Below are 12,250 nucleotides of genomic sequence, written 5' to 3'. Positions count from 1 at the left end.
AAAACAAAATGTAGGAATTTAATTAAATATTGAAAATAAATGAAGAAAATAATTTTTAAATGTGCTGAAGGCATTTAAATATTTTTTACTAAAATTAAAGAGAATTCAACAATTCGATTAAAGCAGATATTTTAATTATGCAAGGAGAAACTTTTGGTTCAGGGTTTGAATTTTGGCCAAAAAAAATATACATAGCTATGCTCTGACCTTCTATGACTAAAACTGATATCAGATCAACTTTTATTTATTATTTATTTACCAAGTTTGATCAATTTAAAAACGAATAATTCACATTTGATGTTAGGAGCTTTTCTTCAATCAGGCAGAAACAGGACTGATGTTAAGTCAACTATATGAGCCTCATTCTTGGAAAATAGGACTTGATGTATGTGCAGTCTGCACAGGATATTCTGGGATGACACTTTAATAGGACTTAATGTATGTGTAGTCTGCACAGGCTAATCTGGGATGACACTTTAATAGGACTTGATGTATGTGCAGTCTGCACAGGATAATCTGTGATGACACTTTAATAGGACTTAATGTATGTGCAATCTGCACAGGATATTCTGGGATGACACTTTAATAGGACTTGATGTATGTGCAGTCTGCACAGGATATTCTGGGATGACACTTTAATAGGACTTGATGAATGTGCAGTCTGCACAGGATATTCTGGGATGACACTTTAATAGGACTTGATGAATGTGCAGTCTGCACAGGATATTCTGGGATGACACTTTAATAGGGATTAATGTATGTGCAGTCTGCACAGGCTAATCTGGGATGACACTTAAATAGGACTTAATGTATGTGTAGTCTGCACAGGCTAATCTGGGATGACACTTTAATAGGACTTGATGTATGTGCAGTCTGCACAGGATATTCTGGGATGACACTTTAATAGGGATTAATGTATGTGCAGTCTGCACAGGCTAATATGGGATGAAACTTTAATAGGTCTTAATGTATGTGCAGTCAGCACAGGCTTATATGGGATGACACTTTAATAGGACTTAATGTAGGTGCAGTCAGCACAGACTAATCTGGGATAACAATTTAATAGGACTTAATGTAGGTGCAGTCTGCACAGGCTAATATGGGATGACAATTTAAGCACATACATGAAGCCCCATATCCCAGAACAACGCTAAGATACTACTTATTGTTCTTGTTGTTGCTGCTGCTGCGACTGGGCCAATGACAGAGATGGAGTGAGTCCCGACGCTGAAGTCGCCACCCCAAACCCGAGAATTGCCGACAACAACTTTTGTTGAATGGCGTCAATCGCATACTCCTCTCCAGGACTAAGGTTCCCTTTATTAGAGAACAACATATCGAGGTCAGTCAAATTAACAGACGTGTCTCGCAACGCCTGCTCTACCTGTTGGAACAGATCGTTTCAGTTCGAGCGACTTGTCCAGCCTAATTTGTCGACACTCATCAACCAATTGTTGTTAAGCGACATCGATGCTGAGACGGAAGTCGAACTCACCAAGGCTCTGCTGTTGGAAGAATTGATGTACCCAACATGGGAGGAGATATTGATAGGAGGCTTGGTAGTCTGACGAAGACGTCTTCGTGCTGAATTTCTTAAGCGAGTTGTAGTATTTGTGCAACAAGGGGGTTGTCATTAACTTTCACTTCAATGACGTTTGTCATGTTTGCTAGTTAGGTTCACTGAAAAGGAAATGGAAAGAAAACTAAAACCGGATTGTTTAGTGACACATGAATAAGCCTTGCAACACCTTACTTTACAGACCTGTTTTTTAAATGCCAAACATTGTGCCTATAATTGATATTTAGAATATTGCAATTAATTGTTCACCAATTAGAACTCAGAATAACGTAGTATCAATGTTTTACGCGCACCAACTTAAAATTGGAATTTTGGGGTTTGTAGCAAGGTGTAACATTTATTTTTTGTAAATCTAAACCACGCATTACTTGAGCAATTAAGAATGTGAGACTGTTCACCTTTAATTGTGTGACTATAGAACTTTAACTGTGAGACTACATAAATTAAATGTGATACTAAGCAACTCAAAATGTGAGACAACACAACTATAAAGGTTACAATCTACATATTTAAGTGTGAGTCTGCACACCTTCAAATGTGAAAGTTTATGACTTATACCTGAGATTTAACAACTTTAAATGTGAGACAATACAACTGTATGGCATTTAATAAGAAATAATAAATGTGAGTTCAAAATAGTAATTAAACTTAGTGAAATAAGCATACTAGAGCTGTGTCACAGATGTGACGAATACCCTCACATACCTAATTGAAACATAATATTTTGCATGTCGTCTTCACAAAAAACACCGGACACCATGCTCAATTTTTAAAACGCATTTAGTGACCTCTTGACCTAGTTTTTGACCCAGAAAAGCCCATGTTCTAACTTGGCCTTAAGATCATCTCCATAAAACTTATGACCAAGTTCGGTGAAGATCGGATGAAAACTACTTGAATTAGAGAGCGGACAACATGCTGAATGTTTAAAACGCACTAAGTAACCCTGTGACCTAGTTTTTGACCCGGCAAGGCCCATGTTCGAATTTGGCCTAGACATCATGTAGATACAACTTCTAACCAAGTTTGATGAAGATCAGATGAAAACTACTTGAATTAGAGAGCGGACACTTAATACGGACCGACAGACAGACAGACCGACTGACCGACAGACAAGTTCACTCCTATATACCCCCCTAAACTTCGTTTGTGGGGGTATAATTAAGCCAGTTATTCTGATTAAAAACTTTAAAATGTGCAATAACTAGGGGCTAGCTCTGTGCAGAGTTTATTTTAACCATTTTTGGATTGGGACAATTCGTAAAAAATCAAAGTGTTTTGAATTAAATTGGGAAAATGGTTGTAGTTTTTGCTAAACATAATTAAAAAAATTGAGAATAAGTACTATCAAGATAAATTGCACTAAGGTTCATCTTATAGAGCTGCATAAGGAAACAAACTCAATTTGTAACCTATTAAAACATTGTTTGGGGTCAAACCTTGAATTGAGAACTTAAGCCAGTAATTATGGAAAAAATAAACTGTTTAAGATTAGGTATGGGACTCAATTTTGGCCCCAATTTCGACAAATGAATAACACTGTATGATCTCACCTGAAGCTCAAGAAGCTGAGCTGATATGCTGGCCTAGCTGATATTGCCAAAGGCTGAATTTGAGTTTTGATTAACTCAATGTTGCAACCTATCAAAACATTCTTTTTCTTCCGGGAAACCATGAATTGAGAACTTTAGCCAATAATCATGGATATAGACTTTATGAGATAAGAATGGGGCTGAATTTTGGCCCCAATTTCAACAAAATAATTAACACTGTAAGGTCTCACCGGAAGTTCAAGAAGCTGAGATGACATGCTGGCCTTGCTGATATTGCTAAGAGACTAGTTTGAGTTTTGCTTTCTTCAGGTTGAGAGTCGAAGGGCATATTGGACCACACAACAAAACTGCTGTTATTTTTCAAAGCCTTCTCTTGCATCAATTCAATGCGAGGCCTTTTGGGCTTGGAGTGCTATGTGCTCATAACAAAACCAGACGTGTTCACTTTAAGAACCTTGTTCACAATAGTGGGCGTAATTTGCGGCTGTGGCACACCCCATGGATGTATGGATCTCTTAGTGTTTACAACAAAGTCTATACCGCCTTTCTGTGTTAGCATGGATGTATTGTGCTCTGGGTGTTTACAACCAAGTCATTACTGCCTTTCTGTGTCAGCATGCATGTAGGGTACTCAGGGTGTTCACAACCAAGTCATACAAGGATGTATTGTGCTCTGTGTTTACAACCAAGTCATTACTGCCTTTCTGTGTCAGCATGGATGTATTGTGCTCTGGGTGTTTACATCCAAGTCATTACTGCCTTTCTGTGTCAGCATAGATGTATTGTGCTCTGGGTGTTTACAACCAAGTCATTACTGCCTTTCTGTGTCAGCATGCATGTAGGGTATTCAGGGTGTTCACAACCAAGTCATACAAGGATGTATTGTGCTCTGTGTTTACAACCAAGTCATTACTGCCTTTCTGTGTCAGCATGGATGTATTGTGCTCTGGGTGTTTACATCTAAGTCATTACTGCTTTTCTGTGTCAGCATGGATGTATCATGCTCTGAGTTCACAGCAAAGTCACTACTGCCTTTCTGTGTCAACAAGGATGTATTGTGCTCTGTGTTCACAACCAAGTCATAACTGTCTTTCTGTGTCAGCATGGATGTATTGTGCTCTGTGTTTACAGTCATTACTGCCTTTCTGTGTAATCATGGATGTATTGTGCTCTGGGTGTTTACATCCAAGTCTTTACTGCCTTTCTGTGTCAGCATGGATGTATCGTGCTCTGAGTTCACAGCAAGGTCATTACTGCCTTTCTGTGTCAACAAGGATGTATTGTGCTCTGTGTTCACAACCAAGTCATAACTGCCTTTCTGTGTCAGCATGGATGTATTGTGCTCTGTGTTTACAGCCAAGTCATTACTGCCTTTCTGTGTCAGCATGGATATATCTTGCTCCTCGTGTTCACAACCAAGTCATTACTGCCTTTCTGTGTCAGCATGGATGTATTGTGTTTTGGGTGTTCACAGCATAGTCATTATTGCCTTTCTGTGTCCGCATGGATATATCTTGCTCTGGGTGTTCACTGCATAGTCATTACTGCCTTTCTGTGTCAGCATGGATATATCTTGCTCTGGGTGTTCACAGCATAGTCATTACTGCCTTTCTGTGTCAGCATGGATATATCGTGCTCTGGGTGTTCACAGCATAGTCATGACTGCCTTTCTGTTTCAGCATGGATGTGTTGTGCTCTTTGTTCACAGCCAACTCATTACTGCCTTTCTGTGTCAGCATGGGTGTATTGTGTTCTGTGTTCACAGCCAAGTCATTACTTATTTTCTGTGTCAGCATGGATGTATTGTGCTCTGGGTGTTCCCAACCAAGTCATTACTGCCTTTCTGTGTCAGCATGGATGTATTGTGCTCTGGGTGTTCACAGCATAGTCATTACTGATTTCTGTGTCAGCATGGATATATCTTGCTCTGGGTGTTCACAACCAAGTATTACTTATTTTCTGTGTCAGCATGGATGTATTGTGCTCTGGGTGTTCACAACCAAGTCATTACTTCCTTTCTGTGTCAGCATGGATGTATTGTGCTCTGGGTGTTCACAACCAAGTTATTACCGCCTTTCTGTGTCAGAATGGATGTATCGCGCTCTGGGTGTTCACAAGCAAGTCATTTTTGCCTTTTTTTGTCAGTAACATTGCTAAAAGTCTGTTCTATTATGATACTTTGGCCGCTGAGAGGACAATCTGGGGCAGTCCGTAACCCTTCTGTTGTCCAAACTATCAACAGTAGACGTATACCACTAGGAAAGCTTACGCTTTTATTGTTCCTTGATTCTCTCCTGTTCAATTTCTGTTTGTCCCATAAAGATTGGAACAAGTGATTGAACTTTTTATTCTTCATGATATTTGTTGTGATGTCCAACAGCAACAACTGACTGTTAGCGTTACCATAACTACTGCTATAACTTTTCATGTCTGTAACACTCGTCCCTTTCATGCCCACGCGGAACTCTAGCTTAACTAAACTACCCAGGCTTTTGTTTGGAAAACGTGATGTGGGCATTGCGTTTTGTCAGAACAGAATCATGCTCAGAATTTCCTGCAGAACAGAGTTGTTCAACGATGCTGACTTTTTGAGGCAGGAGGTCAAGGGGGAGGAGTTAGAAGTCAATGGAGGGGGAGGGTCATTCTGGACTGGGGCTTCTGCAGGCGGGACTGGTGCGGTTGCTGGGCCAACTCGATATCAATGCTGGTGCTCTGCTGAAAACAACAACAACACAGTGGGTGATAGGAACTTGTAACAAAGTATATTACAAGCTATAACAAACTATGCCTCTTGACTGGCTGTGAAGGTTTTCAAAAACATGAATTTCTATTCTGGCATTTTATTGGTTCCTTGTCCTTAATAGCATAAACATAAATACAATTAAGTCATTTTGTATTAAAACAAGAAAAGTGTTGGCTAATGCTATACTTATCTATAAATTTATATCTATAATCTTTACTCCATTTCTAGAAATGTATTTTCATAAGCCAGTATGCGGATCACTAATGTAAGAAAGTGTCGTCCCAGATTAGCATGTAAAATTCACATAAGCTAATAAGGGAGGGTACTTTTTGACTAGTCTGGATTTTCATAGAGGATTATTTGTTCAACAAAAAATACCTTTAAGAGGAAAATGTTGTCCATTATTAGCCTGTGCAAACTGCTTATCTGTGACAACAATTTAAGCACATGCATAAGGCCCCATTTTTCCGGATATCAAGTATGATGAGTTATGGGTCAGGGGAGTGGATGGGTCGTCCTGGACTGGGGCTCCTGCAGGCCGGACTGGTGCTGTTGCTGGGCCAACTCGATAACAATGGTGGTGCTGTCCTGAAAACAACAGCACAGTGGGTGATGTGAACTTGTAAAAAATGTTTATATTACAATCTATACGAAACTATGCCTCTTGATTGGTTATGAAGGTGTTTAATAGGCAACATTTCCTTCTAATGAATTTCTAATCTGGCATTTCATTGGTTTATTGTCCTCAATAGCACGAAAATTAATATAATCAAACCATTTCGTATTAAAACATTGTTGGCTAATAAAACACTGTATACCAACCTGTATATTCATAATGATGTAATTTCATTAGCCAATATGCGGCTCCTAAATATTACACACAGTTTTCACAGATTAACACGTGAAGTCCACACAAGCTAATCAGGAAGGACACTTTTTGACTAGACTCGATTTTCATAAAGAGGATATTTCTTTTCAACAAAAAAACTTAACATATGAAATTGTTGTCCCAACTATGCCTGTGTGGATTGCACAAGCTAATCTAGGACAACGACAACAATTTAAGCACATGCATAAAGCCCCATTTTAAAGAAGTTTTTTTCCTGTTTAAAAACAAAAATTATAGAAAATCATCTTCTTAACATTGTTTTTAAATTGTACTCATTATATGTATCACTTTACTTTTCCATATATTTTACTGCTCATATACATTGGATTTAAATTATTTTATAGGCCACTTGCCCTTAAAGACTACACGCTGACAACACTAGTTTGACCGTTTTTTGGTGACGCCTAAAAATCCACATTTTCACAGTAACCAATACCCAAGAAATGATTTTTTTCCAAGTAAATTGCTATCATAAACTTTGTTTGATTATGTTGAGGGAAAACACAAGTTTCTAAAAACATATTACCCAATTGTCCACAAACACAAATCCGATCACAGGACGTGTTTTGTGTCATGTTTTGTATCATCCTTTGACCCATTCATTTTGTGAAAGAATAATGATTCTCGAATTTTAATTATAGTGAAGAAATGAGTAGCAAACTTCTTAAAATTGCGAAAATTCTAGTCACAAACTTCTTTAAATTGTGACCCACAAACTCTCAAATTTGAGACAAAACTGATTCCATAAAAAGGAAAAATAGCCCAGAATCATGCCCCTTTCAGAAAAACTACAACTTTAAAAAAGACACTGACTGATGAAACAGATGCAAAATATTGGTCAACAATTCAAGCTAGAGACTGGAATGCTACACCCCTGATCCTGGAAAATCATTTATATTAGTTGCAATAACACCTGGAGGTTTAAAAAAAATATACTTTTTTGTGGACATGTAAATTCGTGCATTTCTTACTTGTTGAAAAAAAAAACACGACTTTGCTTGGATCATTTTGTTATGACTGTTTGAGTAAATTTCGTGGATCAGTAAACCCACGAAATCAACATTAATTAATGTATCACAAATTATAACAAATTTATCGAACTTAACATGTTTTTAGAAATGTGTTTGACAAGATTTATTTTATTTATTTTTAATTTAAATTTATGATTGTTCATTAAGAACAATAATTTTGATTTATTTTAGTCCGGTGTATTCCTTAGTTTAAATACAATGCAAACATTCATTGCTGAATAAAGTCGAAACCCAATGACTCTAACTTGCCTGGACTGACAACAAAAGTTTTAGCCATCCAGAATTCGATCCAACCGATCTGAATATACTTATGTTAACTAACATAAATCTGCAATATATTTACATCTCCAGTTGAAGAGTATTCGTACTGCCTAATCTCCGTACTACTTTCATTTTTTGAATCAGTAAGAACATAATTTATATACTTGACAATTTTAAGTAATCACTTTTTTTAAACAGTTACACAAACAATCAAACAATGATCTTATGTAAGGAATAACGCTAAGAAAAAAGCAATATATAAGCATTATATGCACATTGCCCAAGTATTAAGCAACACGTGTATTACTTTATTTGCTTGTGTTTTTAATTAAGAATGACATGACGCATAGATACAAAATTGTCTATTCCTTCAAGTTGACATATTATAACTGTAACTCTAACTATTATAGTATAACTTTATTTTGTATAATCATAAACTGTGTATTTTGTAAACACTGTGTGCTTGCTTTGTCCACTTGGGCTTTTGGACTTCTGGATGGATTGTTTAATAAACCATATTGTGATGCAGCCGTTCCAGCCATAATATTATAGCATCTACAAAAACGCCAGATAAATGTCATCTTGTACTCAAATCAATTAACGATTGAGTCAATAACATGCTTGAAATTATAGGGAGCCTTTAATCAAGTGCTCATAATCAAGTAACAGCTTTATGCGACCCTAGGTGGGTTAGAGCCAGGCAAACAAAACAACGTGAAAATTGTGACGGGGACTTTAAAAAAATATGAGACATTAATCCGACCCCTGCAAATACGAGCCATTTGACATAAATGTATATGAATATTTAGCAATACAAAAATAGATGCTTTGAGGATAGTCCGAGCAAACCGAAAGTCGAGTCAACAAGATTGAGCCAACAGGTTTTGACTGTATATTATAATTTTTAGAAAATTACTATTCTGCTAATCTGTGAACAAGTCAAAATTCATAGGTTCTCTTAATACATGTTTATTGTATTTATTATTGCATTTTATGTTCATTCTTTCTTTATTTAAATAAATTAAGTTTCCACAATTATATAAGAATTAGTTTTCTAGTTTGGATACTCGTTTACAGTAATTTATAAATATAGTGAGACTTCACTACTGTGAGAAAAGTTTAAAATAGCACAAGAGCCATTCAATTTTAAGCGCTCTGAATTCAATCACACATTGCTTACATTTAGTATCTCTTAACAATTATTTTTAATTTGCATTAACATGAACACCATTGTCCCAATAACCACTTTTTAATCATATTGTTTGTTATACCAAATTTATTCTCATAAGAATGTATAAATACAACCCTTAAACGGACTTAACTTGAGCATCGCTCTTGAAAAACCGGACTTAATGAATGTGTATAGTGTCTTCCGACATAAGCCAGTGCAGTCCTCATAGGCTACCGGTAACCGGAGACGACACTTTTTTACTAAGACTTGATTTTTGTTAAGAAACAAGAGATGTGTTCGTCAGAAACAAAATGCCCCCTACGTTGCCGCTTTGAAATAAAATTTATATTTATCATTTGGCAGGTTTAGAAATATTATCCCATTTTCAATGAGACATTGACGGTATAACACCTTATGGATTATACTAGCATGTATTCAACACTCTAGGATATACCTGTCACGTGCACGGACTACTTTTGTCTTATTATCACTGAATGATTTTTCATATTTAATAAAGTCGAGAAAACTTTATCTTCAAAATTATAAACGTTCAACCTTTAAATCTAGTCATATAACATAATTTTTCGCCATCCGTATAATGAATCAGCTGATTGATGGCGTCATAAAATGACACTTTTTGCGTCATTTTCCAAAAAAAAAATTTGACAATTTATTATAAACGCGACTTATTTCAAATGTACATCTACTGTATATCGACATACGGTATTTGAATTGTCAATTCATCACATTTTCCTTATTTTAACATGATTTTAACATGGGGGCCATTAATGCATTGGATCACACACGGCATACCCATAACATTATATAAACAAGAGGGCCATGATGGCCCTGTATCGCTCCACTGTTTTTTCTTTGCGAAAAAAACGTGTAATGCGCATGGGTTGAAATGTACTCAAGCATGTGACTTTCTCTTTCTATCCCTCGTCCCACTGGGCGCATAAAGTTGGAAGGGTGAGCATTTTTATATATGGAAAAAGTTACTACCGTGTTAACTAAACAGACTAAAAAGCCCGGGAATTGTTGCACAGGTCCTTTGCTTATAACGTAGGTACATTTATCTCTCCAAAAGATATTGTCGTTCTTTCTATTTCACATATTTTTAGATGCTGAAGATCAAATCTACTTATTTGATTTGAAACAGATTCACAAGACCCATAGGAATCAAAATGCCTTAACCCTTTACCAAACAACACATTTTGGACTTTCCCAATTTGAAAGAGGTTGCAGACGTCAATTGAATTAAAATGGAATATGAAGGAAATGATCAGGTAGGGTAGAAATAATTGTGATAAAAGGAGAAATTGCTCATCAACCCACACATCCCTAAGACCAACAGGCCTGAGAATATTATGATAACATAAAGATTATTTCTTTATATTTATAAATGTATTTAATTAAGTAATACATTTGACTTCTAAGATCAATTCATAACTTGTATTAAAGGGATCTTTTCACGCTTTGGTAAATTGACAAAATTGAAAAGTTGTTTCAGATTCGCACATTTTCGTTTTAGTTATGATATTTGTGAGGAAACAGTAATACTGAACATTTACCATGGTCTAATATAGCCATTATATGCATCTTTGGACGATTTTTAAACCTAAAAATTATAAAGCGTTGCAACGCGAAATGATTGAATAATTTGGAGAGTTCTGTTTTTGTCGTTAAATTTTGTGAAACTACGAAGATTGCTTATATAAGGTATAAAATACGTCATGTATGTGTACTCGGCGGAATAGCTCAGTAGGCTAAAGCGTTTTTACTTCAGGACTCTGGCAGGACTCCAGGGGTCACTGGTTCGAAACCTGCTCCGGGCAATGTTCTTTTCCTTTTTTTAATTTTATTCTTGACTTTTTACTGGAGCTTTTACGATCCAATGTTTACATTTATCAATATAAAGCATTTAATGAATAAGTTAAAAAATGCCAAAATCTGTGAAAAGGCCACTTTAAGAAAATTATAAAATGGTCAGAAATATATATGGATTGTTCAGCAATTGACAATCATTTCAACAATTCATGATCAGTCACTATTTACAAATGGAACAATGAATCATTAGTTATTAAAAAGCAGCATATACGATAGTTAAGAACATTGCACTTCATTAATTTCAACATCTTCTCTGGGATACAAAGTTTGAGTTTACCGTGCAGAATCATATATTGACTTTCCTTGAAATAATTATGTTCATGGAAGTTGTGTTTTTAAAATCAATAATATATTATTAAACTGATTTTAACACTACAAAAAAGACATGAAAACAACATGTCATCCAAAATATTTTCATCCCGATATATGGTCACTTTCGACATATTTAAATAAAACCCGACTTTTTCAGTTTATAAGAAAAACATTCATAACACATGTTCTTACTTCGATGCCTTTGTAAGCAGTCACCATCTGACCTAAAATGGCACTAAATGACAGGGTTTTATCTCATGTTTACAAGATGTTGATGTTGTTGTTGGTCACAGCCAAACGGCCGCAGTAATCTCCACTGGTAAACGTCATATGTTCAGTTTTGTGACCCCCGGGGCCGGGTCAAATTTGAGCCCAGGGGAATGATTTGAACAAATTTGGTAGAGGACTATTATAGGGCTACTAAATTTGGTATGTAGTGATATCTAATAAGATATCACTACATATCAAATTTAGTAGCCCTAGGCTCTATAATTAAGAACAAGAAGATTTTTAAAGTTTGCACAAAATAGGCCTTATTTAAGCATATGTTCATTTTTGTGACCCCTGGGGCAAGGTCAAATTAATTCCTAGGTGCATAATTTGAACAAACTAAGTAAAGAACTATTAGATGTCACTACCTTACCAAATTTGGTAGAAATAGGCCCAATGGTTATGGACAAGATTTTTATAGTTTGCACAAAATGGGCCCAATATAAGCATATGTTCAATTTTGTGACCCCTGGGGAACGGTCAATTTTGATCCCAGGGGCTTAATTTGAACAAACTTGGTAAAGGACTATAAGATGTCATTACATACCAAA

The 12,250-nt window shown here is 36.1% G+C and overlaps 1 protein-coding gene across 6 annotated transcripts in view; it reads right to left on the bottom strand.

Moving 5' to 3' along the window:
- The window catches only part of LOC127863446 (uncharacterized), a 453,451-nt gene that overhangs the window by 184,926 nt on the left and 256,275 nt on the right, over nucleotides 1–12,250 (bottom strand). For 4 of the 6 annotated variants that reach the window (XM_052403144.1, XM_052402995.1, XM_052403154.1 and 1 more), the window contains exon 10: nucleotides 1,163–1,680. The gene's annotated coding sequence lies outside the window, so the exon portion shown is untranslated. Of the gene's footprint in view, nucleotides 1–6; nucleotides 687–740; nucleotides 1,681–3,362; nucleotides 5,848–12,250 lie in introns of those variants that run through there. The other 2 variants (XM_052403131.1, XM_052403164.1) reach the window with 2 other exon arrangements.

This window comes from Dreissena polymorpha, chromosome 1 (assembly GCF_020536995.1).
Source record: "Dreissena polymorpha isolate Duluth1 chromosome 1, UMN_Dpol_1.0, whole genome shotgun sequence".
Lineage (NCBI taxonomy): Eukaryota > Metazoa > Mollusca > Bivalvia > Myida > Dreissenidae > Dreissena > Dreissena polymorpha.
The sequence above is the reverse complement of the archived record's forward strand: the minus strand, read 5'-3'. Positions and strand labels throughout refer to the sequence as shown.